Genomic DNA, 22,547 nt, shown 5'->3' with positions numbered 1-22,547 from the left:
GTGCTTCAGGAGGGTTTCCATCAGGGTGTTGAGAGTCCAGGAAGTGCAGCGTGGCTCAGTGGAAAGAGCACGGGCTTTGGAGTCAGGGCTCATGAGTTCGAATCCCAGCTCTGCCACTTGTTGGCTGTGTGACTGTGGGCAAGTCACTTAACTTCTCTGTGCCTCAGTTCCCTCATCTGTAAAATGGGGATTAAGACTGTGAGCCCCACGTGGGACAACCTGATTCCCCTATGTCTACCCCAGCGCTTAGAACAGTGCTCGGCACATAGTAAGTGCTTAACAAATACCAACATTATTATTATTATTAAGTTGGAACTGGCTTGGCTGGAGGGCTGGGGTCCTTAGGGTGGAGGCAGGAGTGCTTCAGGATGGGTTCCTTGGGATGTTCAGCGTCCAGAATGACGTTAGAGGTGGCTTGACTGGAGGCCTTGGATCCTCAAATTTAGGGGTGCTGTTGAAACAATATTTTTTCCTTTTATTTTGGGGAAGAACAGGAAGGAGGAGAAATGGAGGTGGCTGGAGAAAAAGGGAGGTGGAGAGAGGAGAAGATACAGAAGGGGTCCCCAGCAATCCCCTCTTCCCTGCCGTTCCCTCCCCTGCATTGCCACTATGCACCCTGCAGTGGGACTCCCACTGAGGATCAGGGGGCACCTAGTGGCAGTGCCGCAGTGGGTTTATTCATTCATTCATTCATTCATTCAATAGTATTTATTGAGCGCTTACTATGTGCAGAGCACTGTACTAAGCGCTTGGGATGAACAAGTCGGCAACAGATAGAGACAGTCCCTGCCGTTTGACGGGCTTACAGTCTAATCGGGGGAGACGGACAGACAAGAACAATGGCACTAAACAGCGTCAAGGGGAAGAACATCTCGTAAAAACAATGGCAACTAAATAGAATCAAGGCGATGTACAATTCATTAACAAAATATATAGGGTAACGAAAATATATACAGTTGAGCGGACGAGTACAGTGCTGTGGGGATGGGAAGGGAGAGGTGGAGGAGCAGAGGGAAAAGGGGAAAATGAGGCTTTAGCTGCGGAGAGGTAAAGGGGGGATGGCAGAGGGAGTAGAGGGGGAAGAGGAGCTCAGTCTGGGAACGCCTCTAGGAGGAGGTGATTTTTAAGTAAGGTTTTGAAGAGGGAAAGAGAATCAGTTTGGCGGAGGTGAGGAGGGAGGGCGTTCCAGGACCGCGGGAGGACGTGACCCAGGGGTCGACGGCGAGGAGGTGGGCGGCAGAGGAGCGGAGCGTGCGGGGTGGGCGGTAGAAAGAGAGAAGGGAGGAGAGGTAGGAAGGGGCAAGGTGATGGAGAGCCTTGAAGCCTAGAGTGAGGAGTTTTTGTTTGGAGCGGAGGTCGATAGGCAACCACTGGAGTTGTTTAAGAAGGGGAGTGACATGCCCAGATCGTTTCTGCAGGAAGATGAGCCGGGCAGCGGAGTGAAGAATAGACCGGAGCGGGGCGAGAGAGGAGGAAGGGAGGTCAGAGAGAAGGCTGACACAGTAGTCTAGCCGGGATATAACGAGAGCCCGTAATAGTAAGGTAGCCGTTTGGGTGGAGAGGAAAGGGCGGATCTTGGCAATATTGTAGAGGTGAAACCGGCAGGTCTCGGTAACGGATAGGATGTGTGGGGTGAACGAGAGGGACGAGTCAAGGATGACACCGAGATTGCGGGCCTGCGGGACGGGAAGGATGGTCGTGCCATCCACGGTGATGGAGAAGTCTGGGAGCGGACCGGGCTTGGGAGGGAAGATGAGGAGCTCAGTCTTGCTCATGTTGAGTTTTAGGTGGCGGGCCGACATCCAGGTGGAGACGTCCCGGAGGCAGGAGGAGATGTGAGCCTGAAGGGAGGGGGAGAGGACAGGGGCGGAGATGTAGATCTGTGTGTCATCTGCGTAGAGATGGTAGTCAAGGCCGTGAGAGCGGATGAGTTTACCGAGGGAGTGAGTGTAAATGGAGAACAGAAGAGGGCCAAGAACTGACCCTTGAGGAACTCCAACAGTTAAAGGATGGGAGGGGGAGGAGGCTCCAGCGTAGGAGACCGAGAATGATCGGCCAGAGAGGTAAGAGGAGAACCAGGAGAGGACAGAGTCCGTGAAGCCAAGGTGAGATAAGGTATGGAGGAGGAGGGGATGGTCGACAGTGTCAAAGGCAGCAGAGTGGTCAAGGAGGATCAGAATGGAGTAGGAGCCATTGGATTTGGCAAGAAGGAGGTCATGGGTGACCTTAGAGAGAGCAGTCTCAGTAGAGTGGAGGGGACGGAAGCCAGATTGGAGGGGGTCTAGGAGAGAATGGGAGAATGGGGTTTAGACCCTCCATCTGCCCTCCTCAGGCAGGCCTCGGCTGCCACCTCCTTCCGCCCCTGCTCCCCCTCACCAGACTGACCCTGCTCCCCCCGCTGCAATAAGGGGCCGCAGGGGCAGTGGCCATGACTCCGATGGCAGGCACCATCACGTGAATTCTTCTTGCTCTGCTGCCCCTTCGCCTCATTTCTTCCCCGGATTTAGGAACGCCAATTCTCTCCTTGTTGCGTGTGGGGAACAAAAATCCTATCAGCAGATTTTGTAGTGGAAAAGCTAAGGCAGGAGTAAGGCACTGACAGCCATCGAGGCAACACTTGCCAGCTCCCAGGGCCACCCTGAGCATATCCCTTGAACGCCTCCCCTCCGCGCCACCACCCTTGCTGGGAATTAGAAAATTTCTCCCTTCTGACCCGCACCTACCTCTGCTTCTACCGGGGCCTACCTCATCCAGGAAACATCCAGTCCAGAGTGGCAGCCTCCCAAAGCTGTACAGGTTGAAAACTTTGAAGACAAAATACTCAGTGCGTCAGACGTTCTTAAACAAAGCATAAGAAGTGAAATGGCTTTGAAGTTGGATGGAATTTTCTCTCAAAGTTTTTAGGTAGGTCTATAGTATTATTGTCAGTTTGCGTTCATAAAGCCATTCTTCTAATCACGTTAGAAAGGGCAGAGAGATAAACCTCGCCGTTTTAGGTCTTCCAATGCATGGTAGTTTTCTTTTGTTTTGCTTTTGAATCCCAAGATATCCCAGACGTCTACATTCAATGGAATGAGTGTTGTATAAATTTATATGTCAATTTTATATGTTTGTGATTTTAATATTAACTTTCATTTTAAACTATTTTATTGTATTTCATTGTGTGACCTGTAGTTGCATTCTACTTTATTTTAGGTTTTTATTTTATTTAGCTATTTTATTGACTTTTAAAATGCTGGTGTGATGTGCTGCATAAATCCTTTAGTAGTTTTATATCAGTTGAGTGAAAGAAAAAGAACATTGCATTCAACACTGAGTTGGTCAACCAAGATTTAGAGAAGGCCAAGGAGTTGTGTCCGTCGTCCTTGTGTCAAAGAGGTTAGAAATTGAAATCCTGACAAAACACTACAGAATTGTGAAAGATATCTCCAGATAAGACCGGACAACTTCTTAACATGAAAAATGAGCCTACACGGTCCAATTGGAGCAGCCCTAACCTCGCTGAAAAAAGGAAGGCTCACAAGAGATATAGCCCAGATTGTCGATGAGGATGATGATCTCTTGGTCTAGAAATGCAGCCCTGAAGGACCAACTAGGGATTTCTTGGACAACCAGACCGTGTTTTTCAGGAGATTCTGCAAGGAGAGAATCACCTCCCATTTCCCCCTGCAAAGTTTCTTTGGGGTTTCCCTCCCCGGCCTGCCCCCTCCCCACACACCTCAGCCCCGGCACCGCCTCCCCTGGCCCCCAGCCTGGCCTCCACCAACCACCACAAAGACCAGAGTAGCCAGATGGGATGTGATGGATCCAACAAGAGATTTGGGCATGAAGCTACTTTTACCCTACTTGCCCCTGGGCCTTGAAGACCCAAGGCAGGAGGTCATCGCAGGAGAGGCTGTTTTACATGAAGCTAAGTTTTTCAGGAATTTGGCATGATGCGAAAATCCCTCCTCTTCCTCCTCCACCTCAAAATTTCATTGATCGCCCTCCAATACCTTGGACCAGAGGTTCGAGACACAGCCTAGGATCCAGAAGAGATTCCCGATTGACTGGCATGAAGCACCTACCTTCTTTTCCACCTCAACTCTAAAATGAAAGGGCCTTGAAGTTCTGAGGGGGTATAATTAGAAGGAGGGTTGTTTGCATGTAGCAAGTTTTACCTTGTCCTTTTGTCCCAAATATTTTCTTTTCTCTCCTAATAAAAATGTTGGGGAAGGCAAAGCCATTGGTGGCAAAATAAAGGGGAAAATTTTGCAGCAAGAAAATTTCTCCTTTTCACACTGAGTTGATCATACTTTGTCAAAGAACAAAAGGACTTTAAGGATGAGGTTGAAAAAGTAAAGAGAAAGGAAATTGGTAGTTGGGCCCTATTTCTTTCACTCCTTAAATGTTCTCATTGCAGGTCTTGGAGTCTGCATGCAGCAAATTTCTCCTTTTCGACCCCAATTAGTGTCTTTTCAGTTCTTGAAGACCTGAGGCAGAGAAATTTGCATGATCATATTTACATGCAGCAAATTTCTCCTCTTTCACTTTAAATAGTCTTTTCAGGCTTTGAAAACCAGAGCTAGCAAAATAAAAGCTGAAGGGTTTTTGCTCCTTGGAAATTTCTCCTTTCTCACTTTGGATAATCTTGATTCACCCTTACTTCAAAGGCCTTGAAAGGCCTGAGGTGGAGAAAAAAAAATGTGAGAGTTTGCAGGACACAAATTTCTCCCTTTGAATCTCATACCTTCTCTTCTGAGGCCTTAAAGACCTTACCAAGGGAGAAATCAATGCAGGAGATTTTGGCCGTGAAGCCCATTTCTCCTGTTCCACCTCAAGTATTCCTTATTCATTCTCAATTCAAAGGTCTGCAAGGCTGCAGGTAGACTTAGGTTCAGGAGACATTACTGTAGGAAGTTACATTTCTCCCTTTCCAGCTCATATATTGATTTTCTCTTCAGGTCTTGTAGATCTTAGGCAGACACACAGACGGGAGAGTTTTTGCGTAAAACAAATTTCTGTTCTTCCCCCTCCAATATTCTCTTTTCAAGCCTTGAAGACCTGCGGTAGAGAAGTGAAAGCAGGAGGTTGTTGGCATGAAGCAAACTTCTCCTGTTTCACCTCACATAATCTCAGCTCACTCTCACCTCAAAGGCCTTGAGGCCTCAGGTGGACCAATGCCCAGGAGATGTGTCTGCATCAAGCACACTTCTCCCTTTCCAGCTCATCTATTTTCTCTTCAGGCCTTGAAGACCTTAAGGTAGAAAGATGATCAGGTGAGTTTTTGCAGGAAGCAAATGTCTCCTTTCTCAATCTCGTATATTCTCCTTCATTTCCTGAAGACCTTAGGTAGACAAATTCAAACAGGAGACTGTTTGCATGAAGTATGTTTCTCCTTTTCCACCTTTTATATTTTCTCTTCTAAGTTCTCAATTAAAGGTCTCCAAGGCCTTAGGTGGCATAACAAATGGTAACGCTTTTTGCATGATGCCAAACCTCTCCTTTGCCAGCTCATATGCATTCTCTCTTTGCAGGCCTTGAAAACCAGAGGTAAAGAAATAAGGGGATATTTTCTGCCATGAAACAAATACTTTCCCTTGCCCATTCGATATTCCCTCCTCATTCTCAATTAAAACACTCTAAAAGCGAAGCGGGGGGTAGGGGGAGGGCGTAATGAAAAGGAGATTTGTCCAGTGAAGTAGAATTTCTCTTTTTCAACCCAAACAGCCCCTTTTCTGGCCTTGAAGACCTTAGGGTAGAGAAACATATGCAGGAGACAGTGTACACGATATAAATTCCTCCTTTTTCAAATGAAATATTCCCTCTTTGTTCTTTATTAATAGGCCTTGAAGGCCTGAAATGGACTAATGCACAGGAGATTTATCTGCATGGAGCCAATGCCTCCTTTTCCGGGTCACATATTTTCTCTTTTGGCCTTGAGGACCTTAGACAGATCATTTGCACGCAGCAAATTTCTCCATTTTTTAACCCCATCTATTGGTTTTTCCCAGCCCTCAGGTGAAGAAAGAGAAACGCGATTGTTTGCATGAACCACAACTGTCCTAGTTCCCCACAGATATTCTCTTTTCAGGACGTGAACACCTCAGTTTGAGAGGTGAAAGTGGGAGATGGTATGCATGAAGCAAATTTCTCCTCTTAAACCTCAAAGACTCTCCTTTCAAGCCTTGAAAACCTGAGGGAGAGAAAAGAAGGTAGGGAATGGTTGTGCATGAAGCAAGGTTCTCCATCTTCACCTCCAAGATTCTCTTTAAAGGCCTAGAAATCAATAGGGAGAGAACGAAAAGTGGGAGATTGTTTGCATGAAGCGAATTTCTCCTTCTTCCCCTCAAATAGTCTATTCTGAGGGCTTGAAGGCCTTAGACAGAGAAGGAAGAGCTGGACACGATTTGCATGAAGCAAATCCTCCTTTGCACCTCAGAGATTCACTATTCATTCTCCATTAAAAGGCCTTGAAGGCCTGAGGTGGAGTAATGCACAAGAAGTAGTATCCGCATGAAGCAAACATATCCTTTGGACCACTGGAAATAGTCTCTTTTAAGGCCTTGAAGACCTTAGGGAAACAAAGAATAGCAGGAGATGGCAACCAGAAAACTCCATTTGCAATGCAAACATTTTCTTTTCAGATCTTGAAGACCCGATGGAGAAATACAAAAGCATAGGATTGTTTGCCTGAAGCAAATTTCTCCTCTGGTCACCTCAGATATTCTCAATTCATAGGCCTTGAAGGCCTCAAGTGAAGTAACGCAAAAGAGATGTTCTCGCATGAAGCAGGCTTCTCCTTTCTCACTTCAAATCTTCCTTTTCAGGCCCTGAAGGCCTGAGGTAGAGAAATTAAGGGAGAATTATTTTTTTTGAATGAGGCAAATTTCTCCTTTCCACCACCAACATTCTCGATGAATTGTCTTCTAAAATGCCTTGAAAGCCTCAAGTGCAGTGAGGCACAGGAGATGTTTCTGCTTGAAGCAGACATCTTTTCTGCTTCGTATATTTTCTCCTCAGGTCTTTGAAGACCATAGGTAGAAAAATGATGAGGTGAGTTTTTCTCAGAGGCAGATTTTTCTTTCTTTAACCCTACATATAACTCTTTCCAGCCCTTAGGTAGAGAAATAAAAGTAGTTGATGGTTTGCAAGAAGAAACCGTGTACCTTTTGGACACAGAGAGTCTCTTTTCAGGTCTTGAAGACCTGGGATAGAGAAACCAAAGTGGGAGGTGGCTTACAGGGAGCAAATGTCTTCTTTTCAAATTCAAAGAGTCTCTTTTCAGGCCTCGAAGAGCTTGGGAAGAGAAATCAAATAATAGGAGATTGTTTGCACGAAGCAAATTTCCCCTCTTCCGCCTCAAATATTCTCTGTTCAGGTCTTTAGGGAGAGAAATGAAAGCAGGAGCTAGTTTTCTGGACACAAATTTCTCCTTTTAAGCCATAAATGTTTGTGTTCGAGGCCTTGAAAACCTTAGAGAAATACAAGTAGGAGATTGTTTGCATGAAGCAAATTTCTCCTTTTTAGACCTCAAGTATTCTTTTTCCATGCCTTGGAAACCTCAGGTGGACACATGAAAGAAGGACATGATTTTCAAAAGGCCAATTCCTCCATTTAAGCCTCAAATATTTGTTACGGCAGCCTTGAAGGCCTCAGAGAACTAAAAGCTAGAGTTATACAGATGAGGGCAATTTCTCCATTTACACTGCAAAAGTTCTCTTTCAGTGCCTTGAACTCCTTAGAAAAAGTAGGAAAAGCTGGAAATGGTTTGTATGAAGCAAATTTCTCCTTCACCTTAAAGAGTCTCTTCTGAGGCCTTGAAGACCTTAGGACAGAGAAGGAAAAGCTAGACAAGGTTGGCATGAGGCAAATTCCTCCTTTTGCACCTCAGAGATTCTCTTTTAATTCTCAATTAAAAGGCCTTGAAGGCTGGGGTGGAGCAATGATGAGGAAGGAGTATCCGCATAAAGTAAATTTCTCCTGTTGACCACTGGAAATACTCTCTTTTAAGGTCTTGGAGCCCTTAGGGAGAGAAAGAGTAGCAGGAGATGGCATCCAGAAAACTCCTTTTTCAAAACAAACATTCTCTTTTCACGTCTTGAAGAACTTAGGGAGAAATGCGAAAGCAGAAGATTGTTTGCATGAAGCAAATTTCTCCTTTTTTCACCTCAGATCTTCTCCATTCACAGGCCTTAAAGGCCTCAAGTGGAGTAACACACAAGAGATATATCTGCATGAAGCAGACTTCTCCTTTCTCACTTCACATCTTCTCTTTTCAGGCTCTGAAGACCTTAGGTAGAGAAATAAAAGATTTGGGGGTTTTTTTGCATGAAGCAAATTTCTCCTTTCCACCACCATCATTCTCGATGAATTGTCTTCTAAAAGGCCAAAAGGCCTTGCAGGCTTCAAGTGGAGTAACACACAGGAGACATTTCTGCCTGAAGCCGACTTCTCCTTTACACTTTGTATATTTTCTTTTCAGGTCTTGAAGACCTTAGGTAGAAAAATGATGAGGTGAGTTATTCTAGGAGGCAAATTTTTCTTCTTTAACTCTATTTATTAGTCTTTCCAGCCCTTAGGAAGAGAAACCAAAGCAGGAGGTGGACTGCAGGAAGAAAATTTGTATTTTTGGGACACAGATATTGTCTTTTCGGGTCTTGAAGACCTTCGGTAGAGAAACCAAAGTGGGAGATGGCTTAAATGAAGCCAATTTCTCTTTTTAAGCCCTAAATATTTTCTTCTGAAGTCTTAAAGACCTCAAGGAGAGAAAGAAAAGTAGGAGATTGTTTGCCTGAAGCAAATTTCTCCTCTTCCATCTCAAATTTTCTCTTTTCAGGTCTTTGAGATGATAAGTGAAAGCAGGAGCTTGTTTTCATGATGCAAATTTCTCCTTTGAAGCCTAAAATACTTTCTTTGGAGCTCTTGAAAACCTTAGAGAAATCAAGCCTGGAGATTGTACACAGAAAGCTAATTTCTCCACTTTCACTGCAAATGTTCTCTTTCATGGCCTTGAACACCTCAACAAAGGACATAAAAACTGGAGATTGTTTGCATGAGGCAAATTTCCCTTTATCCCACCTCAAATATTCTCTTTGAAGGCCTTGAAGACCTTGGCAAGATAAATCATGGCTACTGGTGGTTCACGTGAAGCAAAGAAGCAAATTTCCCCTGTTGCACCTCAAACACCTTCTTTAAAGGGCTTGAAGTCCCTGTATAGAGAAATACAAGGTGGAGATGGTTTGCGTGAAGCCACCTTCTCTTCTTGCACATTACATACCCTCTAGTCACTCTCAATTCAAAGGCCTTGAAGGCCTGAGGTGGGGGAATGCATAGGAAGTCTATCACTCTCGATTTGTAGGCCTTGAAGGCCTCAAGTGGAATAACACACAGGAGATATTTCTGCGTGAAGCGGACTTCTCCTTTCTCACTTCTTATCTTCTCTTTTCAGGCCCTGAAGACCTGAGGTAGAGAAAGAAAACAAGATTTTTTGGCATGAAGCAAATTTCTCCTTTCCACCACCAAGATTCTCAATGAATTGTCGTGGAAAAGACCTTGAAGGCCTAAGGGGAGTAACGCATAGGAGATGTTCTGTGTGAAGCAGACTTCTCCTTTTCCCCTTCATATATTTTCTCTTCAGGTCATGAAGACCTTAGATAGAAAAATGATGAGGTGAGTTTTTCTAGGAGGCAAAGTTTTCCTTATTTAATCTCATATATTAGTCTTTCCAGCTCTTAGGAAGAGAAGCGAAAGCAGGAAATGGTTTGCAAGAAGAAAATTTGTACTTTTTGGACACAGATATTCTCCTTTTGGGTCCGGAAGACATTTGGTAGAGATACCAACGTGGTAGGAGGTGTACCTAAACCAAATTCATCTTTCTAACCCTTAAATACTTTCTTTTGTGGCCTTGAAGACCTTTGAGAAATAAAGCCTGTAAAATGTATGCAGAAAGCTAACTTCTCCACTTTCATCACAAATGTTCTCTTTCATGGCCTTGAACACCGCAGAAAAAGACATAAAAGGCTGGAGATTGTTTGCATAAAGCCAATTTCTCTTTGTCACACCTCAAATATTCTCTTTGGAGGCCTTGAAGACGTTTGCAAAGCAAGATACATTTCGGCTATTGTACCTCAGATACTTTCTTTTAAGGCCTTGAAGTCCCTGTATAGAGAAATACAAGCTGGAGATGCTTTGTGTGAAGCCAACTCCTCCTTTTGCATCTCACATATCCTCTAGTCACTCTCAATTCAAATGCCTTGAAGGCCTGAGGTGGGGGAATGAACAGGAAGTGTATCTGCATGAAGCAAATTTCTCTTTTTTCACCTAAAAAAATCTCTTTTAAGGCCTTGAACACCTTGTATGGGGACATAAGAGCTGGAGATGGTTCACAGGCAGCAAATTCACCCTTTTTCAACTCATATATTCCCTTTGATGGCCTTGAAGACCTTGGATTGAACGATAAGCAGGACAGTTTTTGCATGAAGCAAAGTTCTCCTTTTTTAATGCCATATACTATCTTCTCAGGTCTTGAAGACCTTACATAGAGAAAGAAAGCAGGAGACTGTTTGGATCAAACAAATTTCTGCTTTTTCACCTCAAAATTTCTCTTGGGAGGCCCTGAAGGCCTTAGACAGACAAAACCTGGAGTTTGTTCACGTGAAGCAAATTGCTACTTTTACACTGCAAATATTCTCTTTCCTGGCCTTGAAGACCATAGCCAGAGAAATACAAGTTGGAGGTGGTTTGTATAAAGCAAATTTCTCCTTTTAACCCTCAACTATTCTCTTTTCATTCTCCGTTCAAAAGGCTTGAAGGCTTCAATTGGAGAAACAAACTGGAGAAGTATCTATGACATGAAGAAAATTTCTCCCTTGTCACCTAAATCATTCTCTTTCTAGGCCTTGAAGACCTTCCAGAACTAAAAGTTGGATAATGGGGGGCATGAAGCCAATTGATCATTTTTCACCTGCTAGGTTACCTCTGAAGGCCTTATAACCTTAAGGTGGACAAATGAGCTGGGGTTTTTTGAATGAAGCAAAATTATCCTTTTCAAATGCCATATATATTCAGGCCTTGTAGACTTTTCGTTAGAAAACTGCTAGTAGGAAATGGTTTACATAAAGCCAATTTCTCCTCTTCCACTTGAAATAGTCTCTTCGGAGACCTTGAAGACCTCCGAGAAAACTAAACTGGAGATTGCATACATGAAACTAACTTTCTCTGTTTTCAGCTCAAGTACCCTCTTTTAAGGCCTCCAAGATCTTAGGTAGAGAAAGAAAAGCTGGAGATGGTTTCCAGTAAGCAATTTTCTCCTTTCTGACCTTAAATAGTCTCTTTGCTGGCCTTGAAGACCTTAGGGAGAGAAATCTAAGCTGGAGATTTTTTCATGAAGCAAATTTCCCCTTTTATACCTCAAACGTTCCCTCATTCATGCTCAGTTCAAAGGCCTTGGAGGCCTGAGGTGGAGTAATGAATAGGAGATTCATTCAATAGTATTTATTTATTGAGCACTTACTATGAGCACAGCCCTGTACTAGGCACTTGGAATGTACAAATAGGCAACAGATAGAGACAGTCCCTGCCCTTTGACGGGCTTACAGTCTAATCGGGGGACACAGACAGACAAGAACAATATGGGTGCCCCCCGACTACAGTGAAGCTGCACCGACCTCCTCCCCCACTATTAAGATGGAATGAACAGGCCTTGAAGACCAGCAAGGGAAGGAGTGAACAGGCCCTGAAAACCTCCGAGGGAGATAGAGGGCAGGCTACGAAGACCTGCAAGAGAGGGAGACAGAAGACCATGAAGACCTGCAAAGGAGGGAGTGAGCAGGTCCTGAAGACCAGTGAGGGAGGGAATGAGCTGGCCTTGAAGACCTGCAGGGGATGGAGTGAGGAGGCCATGAAGACCTGCAAGGGGACAGAATGAGTTGACTCTCAAGACCTGCCTGGGAGGGAGACAGCAGGGCATGAAGACTTACTAGGGAGGGAGGGAGCAAGTCATGAAGACCTGCAAGGGAGGGAGGGAGCAGGCCCTGAAGACCTGAAAGGGAGGGAGTGAAGAGGCCATGAAGACCTGCAAGGGAGGGAATAAACAGGCTGTGAAGACCTGTAAGGGAGAGATTGAGCAGGCCCTGAAGACCCGCAAATGAGGGAGTGAGCAGGCCATGAAGACTTGCGAGGGAGAGAGTTACCAGGTTCATAGGATCTGTAAGGGAGGGAATAAACAGGCCATGAAGACCTGTATGGGAGAGGGTGAGCAGGCCATGAATCTCTGCAAGGGAAGGAATAAACAGGCCCCGAAGACCTGCAAGGGAGAGAATAAACAGGCCATGAAGACCTGTAAGGGAAAGAGTGAGCAGGCCCTGAAGATCTGCAAGGTAGGGAGTGGCAGGCCATAAAGACCTGTAACGGGGAGAGCGAGCAGGCCATGAAGACCTACAAGGGAGGGAATAAACAGGCCATGAAAACTTGCAAGGGAGGGAATAAACAGGCCATGAAGACGTGTAGAGGAGGGAATAAACAGCCCATGAAGACCTTCACGGGAGAGAATAAACAGGCCATGAAGACCTGTAAGAGGGAGAGTGAGCAGGCCATGAAGATCTGTAAGGGAGAGAGTGAGCAGGCCCTGAAGACCTGCAAGGGACCGAGTGAGGAGGCCATGAAGACCTGGCAAGGGAGAGGATAAACAGGCCATGAAGACCTGTAAGGGAGAGAGTGAGCAGGCCATGAAGACCTATAGGGAGGGAGTGAGCAGGCCATGAAGACCTATAGGGAGGGAGTGGGCAGGCCATGAAGACCTTTAGGGAGGGAGTGGGCAGGCCATGAAGACCTACAGAGAGGGAGTGAGCAGGTCATGAAGACCTGCAAGGTAGAGTGTGAGCAGGCCACGAAGACATGCAAGGAGGGAATAAACAGGCCCTGAAGACCTGCAAGGGGAGAGAATGAGCATGCTCTGAAGACTTGCAAGGGAGGGAATAAACAGGCCCTGAAGACCTGCAGGGAGGGAATAACAGGCCATGAAGACCTGCATGAGAGGGAGTTACCAGGCTCTGAAGATCTGTAAGGGAGGGAGCAAGCAGGCCACAAAGACCTGCAAGGGAGTGAATGGGCAGGCCCTGAAGACCTGCAAGGGGATAGAATGAACTGGCCCTGAAGACATGAAAGGGAAGGAATGATCAGGCCATGAAGAACTACTAGAGATGGGGTGTGCAGGCCCTGACAAACTGCTAGGGAGGGAGGGAGCAGGCCCTGAAGACCCAGAAAGGAGGGAGGGAGCAGGGCATGAAGAACTGCAAGGGAGGGAAAAAACAGGCCATGAAGACCTTGCAAGGGAGGGAGTGAGCAGGCCCTGAACCTAGAAGGGAGGGAATGAGCTGGCCCTGAACACCTGCAGGGGATGGAGTGAGGAGGCCATGAAGACCTGCAAGGGGATAGATTGAACTGGCCCTGAAGACGTGAAAGGGAGCGAGTGGGCAGGCCATAAAGAACTACTAGAGATGGGGTGTGCAGCCCCTGACAAACTGCTACGGAGGGAGAAGACCCTGAAAACCTAGAAGGGAGGGAGTGAGCAGGCCACGAAGGCCTTCAAGGAAGGGAATGAGCAGGCTCTGAAGACATGTAATAGAGGGAGTGAGAAGGTCCTGAAGACCTGCAAGGGAGTGAGTGAGAAGGCCATGAAGACCCGAATGGGAGGGAGTGAACCGGCCCTGAAGACCTGCAGGGAATGGAATGAGCTGTCCCTGCAAACCTGCTAAGAAGGGAGTGGGCAGACCCTGACAAACTGCTAGGGAGGGAGTGAGCAGGCCATGAAGATCTGCAAGGGAGGCTATAAACTGGCCTTGAAGACCTACAAGGAAGGGAGTGAGCAGGCCATGAAGACCTGAATGGGAGGGAATGAGCAGGCCATGAAGACCTACTAAGGAGGGAGGGAGCAGGCCCTGAAAGACTTCAAGGAAGGGAGACAACAGGCCATGAAGACCTGCAAGGGGATAGAATGAACTGGCCCTGAAGACCTGATAGGGAGGGAGTGAGCAGGCCATGAAGAACTACTAGAGAAGGGGTGAGTGAGCCCTGACAAACTGCTAGGGAGGGAGTGAGCAGGCCATGAACACCTGTAAGAGAAGGAATGAGCAGGCCATGAAGATCTACAAGGGAGAATGAACAGGCCCTGAAGACCTGCAAGGAGATAGAATGCGGTGGCTCTGAAGATCTGCAAGGCAGGGAAGAGAGCTGGTCGTGAAGACCTGCTAGGAAGGAAGTGAGCAGGCCTTGAAGACCTTAAAGGGGAGAGTGAGCAGGCCATGAAAAACTGCAAGGGCTCAGCACATAGTAAGCGCTTAACAAATATCAACTTTTGTTTTAAGGGAGGGAATAAACACGCCATGAAGATTTGCAAGGGAGGGAGAAAGCGGCCCTGAAGCCCTGCATGGGAGGGAATAAGCAGGCCCTGAAGACCTACCTACAAGGGAGGGAGGGAGGAGGTCCTGAAGACCTGCTAGGGAGGGTAATTGCAGGCCAAGAAGATCCACAAGGGAGAGAATGGCAGGACATGAAGGCCATCAAGGAAGGGAGTGAGCAGGTCCTGAAGAAATGTTAGGGAGGGAGTGAGCAGGCCAGGAAGACCTGCAAGGGAGGGAATAAAAAGGCAAGGACACGAGCTAGGGAGGGAGAAAGCAGGCCATGAAGATTTGCAAGGGAGGGAGTGAGCAGGCCATGAAGACCTGCAAGGGAGGGAGACAGCAAGCCATGAAAGCCTCCAAGGGAGGAAGACAGCAGGCCATGAAGACCTGTGACGGGGAGAGTGAGCAGGGCCTGAAGACCTGAATGTGGGAGAGTGCACAGGCCTTGAGGAACTGATAGGGATGGAGTTAGCAGGTCCTGAAGATTTGCAATGGAGGGAATAAACAGGCCCTGAATACCTTCAAGGGAGGATATAAGCAGCCCTGAAGACCAGCAAAGGAAGGCAGTGAGCAGACTCTGAAGAACTACAAGGGAGGGAGGGAGCAGGCCATGAAGACCTCTAAGGGGGAGAGTGACAGGCCATGAAGACCTGCAAGGGAGGGAATAAACAGGCTGTGAAGACCTGTAAGGGAGAGATTGAGCAGGCCCTGAAGACCCACAAATGAGGGAGTGAGCAGGCCATGAAGACTTGCGAGGGAGAGAGTTACCAGGTTCATAGGATCTGTAAGGGAGGGAATAAACAGGCCATGAAAACCTGTATGGGAGAGGGTGAGCAGGCCATGAAGATGTGCAAGGGAGGGAGTGAGCAAGCCCTGAATCTCTGCAAGGGAAGGAATAAACAGGCCCCGAAGACCTGCAAGGGAGAGAATAAACAGGCCATTAAGACCTGTAAGAGGGAGAGTGAGCAGGTCATGAATACCTGTAAGGGAAAGAGTGAGCAGGCCCTGAAGATCTGCAAGGGAGGGAGTGGCAGGCCATAAAGACCTGTAACGGGGAGAGTGCGCAGGCCATGAAGACCTACAAGGGAGGGAATAGGCAGGCCCTGAAAACCTGCGAGGGAGGGAATAAACAGGCCATGAAGACCTGTAGGGGAGAGAATAAACAGGCTATGAAGACCTGTGAGAGGGAGAGTAGGCAGGCCCTGAAAACCTGCGAGGGAGGGAATAAACAGGCCAAGAAGACCTGCAAGGGAGGGAATAAACAGGCCATGAAGCCGTGTGAGAGGGAGAGTGAGCAAGCCATGAAGATCTGTAAGGGAGAGAGTGAGCAGGCCATGAAGACCTGGCAAGGGAGAGAGTTACCAGGCTCATAGGATCATGTAAGGGAGGGAATAAACAGGCCATGGAGACCTGTATGGGAGAGAGTGAGCAGGCCATGAAGATCTACAGGGGAGGGAGGGAGCAGGCCCTGAATACCTGCAAGGGCGGGAAAAAACAGGCCATGAAGACCTGTAAGAGGGAGAGTGAATAGGCCATGAAGACCTGCAAGGGAGGGAAAAAACAGGCCATGAAGACCTTGCAAGGAAGGGAGAGAGTAGGCCCCAAACCTAGAAGGGAGGGTATGAGCTGGCCTTGAAGACCTGCAGGGGATGGAGTGAGGAGGCCATGAAGACCTGCAAGGGGACAGAATGAGTTGGCCCTGAAGGCCTTAAAGGAAGGGAGTGAGCAGGCCATTAAGACCTGCAAGGGAGAGAATAAACAGATCATGAAGACCTGCAAGGGAGGGAGGGAGCAGGTCCTGAAGACCTGAAAGGGGATAGATTGAACTGGTCCTGAAGACCTGAAAGGGAGGGAGTGAGCAGGCCATAAAGAACTACTAGAGATGGGGTGTGCAGGCCCTGACAAACTGCTAGGGAGGGAGAAGGCCCTGAAGACCTAGAAGGGAAGGAGGGAGCAGGCCATGAAGTTCTTCAAGGTAGGGAATGAGCAGGCTCTGAAGACATGTAATGGAGGGAGTGAGAAGGTCCTGAAGAACTGCAAGGGAGGGAGAATAGCAGGCGATGAAGACCTGCAAGGGAGGGAGTGAGAAGGCCATGAAGACCTGAATGGGAGAGAGTGAGCCGGCCCTGAAGACCTGCAGGGGATGGAATGAGCTGGCCCTGAAGACCTGCAGGGGATGGAATGAGCTGGCCCTGAAAACCTGCTAGGAAGGGAGTGGGCAGGCCCTGACAAACTGCTAGGGAGGTAGGGAGCAGGCCATGAAGACCTGCAAGGGAGGGACTAAACAGGCCATGAAGATTTGCAAGGGAGGGAGAAAACAGGCCCTGAAGACCTGCATAGGAGGGAGTTACCAGGCCCTGAAGATCTGTAAGGGAGTCAGCAGGTCCTGAGGACCTGCAAGGGAGGGAGTGAGCAGGCCATGAAGACCTACAAGGGAGGGAGTGAGCAGGCCATAAAGACCTGTACGTGGGAGAGTGCGTAGGCCCTGACAAACTGATAGGGATGGAGTTAGCAGGCCCTGAAGACCTGCAAGGGAGGGAATATACAGGCCCTGAAAGACCTGCAAGGGAGGGAATGAGCAGGTCCTGAGGACCAGCAAGGAAGAGAATGAGAAGGCCCTGAAGACCTGCAAGGGGAGAGAATGAACTGGCCCTGAAGACCTGATAGGGAGGGAGTGAGCAGGTCATGACGAACTACTAGAGATGGGGTGCGTGAGCCCTGACAAACTGCTAGGGAGGGAGGGAGCAGGCCCTGAAGACCTAGAAGGGAGGGAGGGAGCAGGCCATGAAGACCTACAAGGGAGGGAATGAGCAGGCCCTGAAGACCTGCAAGGAAATAGACTGAGATTGCTCTGAAGACCTGCAAGGGAGGGAAGAGAGCTGGCCCTGAAGACCTGCTAGGAAGGGAGAGAGCAGGCCTTAAAGGCCTTCAACGAAGGGATTGAGCATGTCCTGAACACATGTAATGGAGGGAGTGAGCAAGTCCTGGAGACCTGCCAGGGAGGGAGAAAGCAGGCCATGAAGACCTACTAGGGAGGGAGGGAGCAGGCCCTCAAGGCCTTCAAGTGAGGGAGACAGCAAGTCATGAAGACCTTGTATCTGCAAGAAGCCAATTCCTCCTTTAGGACCCCAAATGTTCTCTTTTGAAGCCTTGAAGACCTCAAATAAACAGGAGAGGTTTTCCACAAAGCAAGATACTCCTTCTTTTCAACCCATATATTTCCTTTTCAGACCTCAAAGACTTAAGGAACAAGAAAGGAAGCAGGATATGTTTTGTGTAAAGCAAATTTCCTCTTTTTCACCTCCAAAATTCTCTTTGCTGGCCTTGAAGACCCCTTAGATAGAGAAAGAAAACTGGAGAAGATTTTCTTGAAGCAAATTTCTCCTTTGGCACAGCCAATGTTCTGTCTGAAGGCAAAGCAGACATTCGGTAGAGAAAGCAAATTTCTCCCTTTTCCCCTCAAACATCTTTTTGAAGGCCTTGAATACCACTTTGGGGAGGGAAATGAAATCTGGAGAATTTTTGCACAAAGCATGTTTCTCCTCTGGCACCTCAACAACTCTCTGTTCTGTATTACAAGGCCTTGGAGACACGAGGTGGGGACTCAGGCACAGGAGATGTCTCAGGATCCAGCAAATCTCTCCTTTCCCTCCTCATCTATTTTCTTTAAAGGCCCTTACATCCTTACCTAGACAAATAAGCAGGAGAGGTTTTGCATAGAGCAAAATCCTCCTTTTTTAACCCCATCAAATCTTTACAGCCCATGAAGACCTTGGGTAGATCGATCCAAGCAGGAGATTGTTGGCGTAATGAAAACTGTTTTTTACCTCTGATTTCCTGGCCACAAAGACTTAGCTTACAGTGCGGAGCATTGGTTCAGGGCCTCAGAGGGTTTTGCCTTTATCCATCCCTTGCCGCACGAGCCGGAGCAAAGGTCTTCTCTCACTGCCGGCTTCAGTCCTCCGATATTCTGGGAGATGCCGAGCCAATTGGAGGTTTGGAATTCAGGTGACAGTCCTCTGGTGGAAAAAGAAAACCCCTTCATTAGTGTTCTCTGGAGAGGCAGAGTGATCCACAATTAGCCCAACAGCCTTTGTCAAATATTCCCCAAGGGAAGTCAAGAAATGTCTCACTACCCCCAGTGGGTGGAGAATGAATGACTTTCCGGCCTTTCATTTCTCTGGATTATCTTGCCAGGGATGATGATGATGATGGTATTTGTTAAGCGCTTACTATGTGCAAAGCACTGTTCTAAGCGCTTGGGGGGTGATATAAATTGGTCAGGTTGTCCCATGTGGGGCTCACAGTCTTAATCCCCATTTTACAGATGAGGTAACTACTGAGGCACAGAAAAGTTAAATTACTTGCCCAAAGTTACACAGCTGACAAGTGGCGGAGTCGGGATTAGAACCCATGACCTCTGCCATGACCTCTGACTCCCAAGCCCGTGCTCTTTCCACTGAGCCACGAAAATGCTGTTCCACAGGCAAGGATTCCAACCTGCGGCATGTGACGGGGAGCATCCCCCTTCTCATTTCTGACAATTGCTGAGATTGATCTTCCCTTTGGCAGGCCTCAAAATCACTCCAGACCTCACTCACCCCACCCCAAAACCCTTCCCTCTCCTTCATTCATACCTTTCCTGCCACCAGCATCTTTTCATCTAGCCCTCCTCACCCTCCCGTCAGCTCGGCTTCTACTGACGTCTGAGGCCGCACCTCTCTGGTTGGATGCTGGCCAGATGGGGCGCTCCCAGTAGTAGGCCGGTTAAGTCTCTGAAAAATATCAAGCTGGGTTTCAGCCCACGAGCACAGACTGTGCCGTTCTCATAAGTTGCAGCACGAATTCCAAAGAATCATAAACCCGGCCCTCTCCCCTTGGCAGTCCACTTCCTACCTGGTTAGATGGCACAGAGTGGTTTGGTGATATTCTCCAAGGTCAAGGAGGCAGAGCAGGCAGAGTGAAAGGATAAAAGTGAAATTTATTTCAGGGATTATTAGGGGGAATTAGCATCAAGCTATTCACCCCATTCCTACCTCATTGCTTGCTCTCCTTCTTTCAATGTCCAGTAGCACAAGCCATAGAGACCAGAGGTGGAGCCTGCAGAGAGCTCAGGAGGATGCACAGTTAGATTTTTGCAGGGAGCCAGTTAGATTGTGTAGGAATCTATTCTCTCGATTTTGCACTCCAGTTTGTCTATCTGCACTATCTGCCTTGAACACCCAAGATGAGAAATAAATGGCAGATTTACTAGCATGAAGCATATGCCTCCAATTTCATCTCCACTCTAAATCAAGGGCCTTGAAGGCCTGACCTGGTGGAATTAGCGGGAGGGTTGTTGGCATGAAACAATTTTCACTTTTTCCTTTTGTCCCAAATATTTTCTTTTGTCTCCTAATGAAAAGGCTTTGGAAGGCAAAGCCTTTTTAAAGCCTTTTGTTGGCAAAAGAAAGGGGAAAAATTTGCAGCAAGAAAATTTCTCCTTTTCACACCGAGATCATGCTTTCTCTGTCACAGAACACAAGGACTTTAACGATGAGGATAAAAAAGTAAAGAGAGAGGAAATTCGCAGGTAGACCCTGTCCCCTTTCACTCCTTAAAACTTCTCTTTGCAGGCCATAGCGGCCATGGGTAGAGAAATTAACTGGAGTTTTTGGCGTGAAACAAATGACTCCTTTTCTGCCTCATATATTCTGTATGCAAGTCTTAAAGAGTCAAGGTTGGACAAATTCAAGCGTGGAGATTTGGGGCATGAAGTAAATTTCTCCTTTTCTACCTCACATTGTCTCTTGTCAGGCCTTGAAGATCCTAGGAAGAGAAAAGCAGGAGTTTTTTTAGCATGAAGCAAATGTCTCCTTTTCTACCTCAAGTAGTCTCTTTTCAGGTCTTGAATACCTTAGGTAGACAAATTAGCGCAATAATTTTTGCATGAAGCAAATTTCTCCTCTTTCACTTTAAATATTATCTTTTCAGGCATTGAAGACCAGCCCTAGCAAAATAAAAGCTGGACTTGTTTTGCTCCTTGGAAATTGCTCCTTTCTCACTTTGGATAATCTCAATTCACCCCCAATTCAAAGGCCTCAAAGGCCAGATGTGGAGAAGCAAAAGTGAAAGATTGCTTGCAGGACACAAATTTCAGTCTTTTCATCTCATACCTTCTCTTATGAGGCCTTGAAGATCTTATGAATGAAAATCAAAGCAAGAGATTTTTGGCACAAAGCCAATTTCTCCTTTTCCACCTCAAGGATTCCTTCTTCATTCTCAATTAAAAGGCCTGCAAGGCTGCAGGTAGACTTGGGTTCAGGAGACATTACTGTAGCAAGTTACATTTCTCCCTTTCCAGCTCGTATAATGATTTTCTCTTCAGGTCTTGTAGCTCTTATGCGGACACACTGATGGGAGAGTTTTTGCGTAAAGCCAAGTTCTTTTCCTCCTCCTCCGATATTCTCTTTTCAGGCCTTGAAGACCTGCGGTAGAGAAGTGAAAGCAGGAGGTTGTTGGCAAGAAGCAACCTTCTTCTTTTTCGCTTCAAATAATCTCAACTCACTCTCCCTCTCACCTCAAAGGCCTTGAAGGCCTGAGGGGGACCAATGCCCAGGAGATGTGTCTGCATCAAGCACATTTCTCGCTTTCTACCTCATCTACTTTCTCTTCAGGCCTTGAAGACCTTAAGTGAGAAAGATGATCAGGTGAGTTTTTGCAGGAAGCAAATTTCTCCTTTTTCAATCTAGTATATCCTCCTTTCATGCCCTGAAGGCGTTAGGTAGACAAATTCAAACAGGAGACTGTTCGCAAGAAGTACGTTTCTCCCTTTCCACCTTGTCTATTCTCTTTGCTAAGTTCTCAATTAAAGGCCTTGAAGGCCTTCGGTGGCGTAACAAAGGGTAACATTTTTTGCATGCTGTCAAACCTCTCCTTTTCCAACTCATATGCATTCTCTCTTTTCAGGCCTTGAAAACCATAGGTAGAGAAATAAGGGGATATCTTCTGCCATGAAACAAATAATTTCCCTCACCCATCCGATATTCTCTCCTCATTCTCAATTAAAACACTTTAAAAGCAAGAGAAGGCATAAAGAAAAGGAGATTTGTCCAATGAAGTAGAATTTCTCTTTTTCAACCCAAACAGTCCCTTTGCTGGCCTTGAAGACCTTAGGGTAGAGAAACAAAAGCGGGAGACAGTGTACACGAAACAAATTCCTCCTTTTTCAATTGAAATATTCCCTCTTTGTTCTTTATTAATAGGCCTTGAAGGCCTGAAATGGACTAATGCACAGGAGATGTTTCTGCATGGAGCCAATGTCTCCTTTTCCAGGTCACATATTTTCTCTTTTGACCCTGAGGACCTAGGCAGATCATTAGGTGTTTGCACACAACTAATTTCTATGTTTTTTAACCCCATCTACTGCCTTTTCCGGCCCTCAGGTGGAGAAAGAGAAGCAGGGGATTGTTTGCATGAAGAAAACCTGTCCTATTTCTGCACAGATATTCTCTTTTCAGGATGTGAACACCTCAGCTTGAGAGATCAAAGCGGGAGATGGTATGCATGAAGCAAATTTCTCCTCTTAAACCTCAAAGACTCTCTTTTCAGGTCTTGAAGACCCAAGGGAGAGAAAAGAAGGTAGGAGATGGTTGTGCACAAAGCAAGGTTCTCCATCTTCACCTCCAAGATTCTCTTTAGAGGCCTAGAAGACCTTGGGGAGATAACGAAAAGTGGGAGATTGTTTGCATGAAGCAAATTTCTCCTTTTTCACCTCAAGTATTCTTTTCACAGGCTTTAGGGACCTTAGGTGGACAAATGAGAGCAGGAGATGGTTTTCATGAAGCCAATTCCTCCCTTTAAGCCTCAAATCCTTGCTAGGGCAGCCTTGAAGACCTCAAAGAAATAAAAGTTGGAGGTTGGACTGTTGAGGCCAATTTCTCCATTTACACTGCGAATGTTCTCTTTTAGGGCTTTCAACTCCTTAGATAAAGAAGGAAAAGCTGGAGATGGCTTGCATGAAGCAAATTTCTCCTTCTTCACCTCAAATAGTCTCCTGAGGCCTTGAAGACCTTCGACAGAGAAGGAAGAGCAGGACATGGTTTGCATGAAGCAAATCCTCCGTTGGCACCTCAACGATTCACTGTTCATTTTCCATTAAAAGGCCTTGAAGGTTGAGGTGGAGAA

The 22,547-nt window shown here is 46.8% G+C and overlaps 1 long non-coding RNA gene across 1 annotated transcript; it reads right to left on the bottom strand.

Annotated features, from left to right (window-relative positions):
* Positions 1-375: 375 nt before the first annotated feature.
* On the bottom strand, positions 376-19,093 carry LOC114809225. The gene is made up of 3 exons (XR_003757000.2): positions 19,019-19,093; positions 18,209-18,400; positions 376-451 (listed from the first exon to the last, which is right to left on the bottom strand). It is a non-coding gene; the product is annotated as an uncharacterized LOC114809225 (long non-coding RNA).
* Between the last annotated feature and the right edge of the window lie 3,454 nt (positions 19,094-22,547).

Source organism: Ornithorhynchus anatinus, chromosome 2, assembly GCF_004115215.2.
Source record: "Ornithorhynchus anatinus isolate Pmale09 chromosome 2, mOrnAna1.pri.v4, whole genome shotgun sequence".
NCBI lineage: Eukaryota > Metazoa > Chordata > Mammalia > Monotremata > Ornithorhynchidae > Ornithorhynchus > Ornithorhynchus anatinus.
Note: the sequence above shows the minus strand (reverse complement) of the source record. Positions and strands in the feature narration are given on the sequence as shown.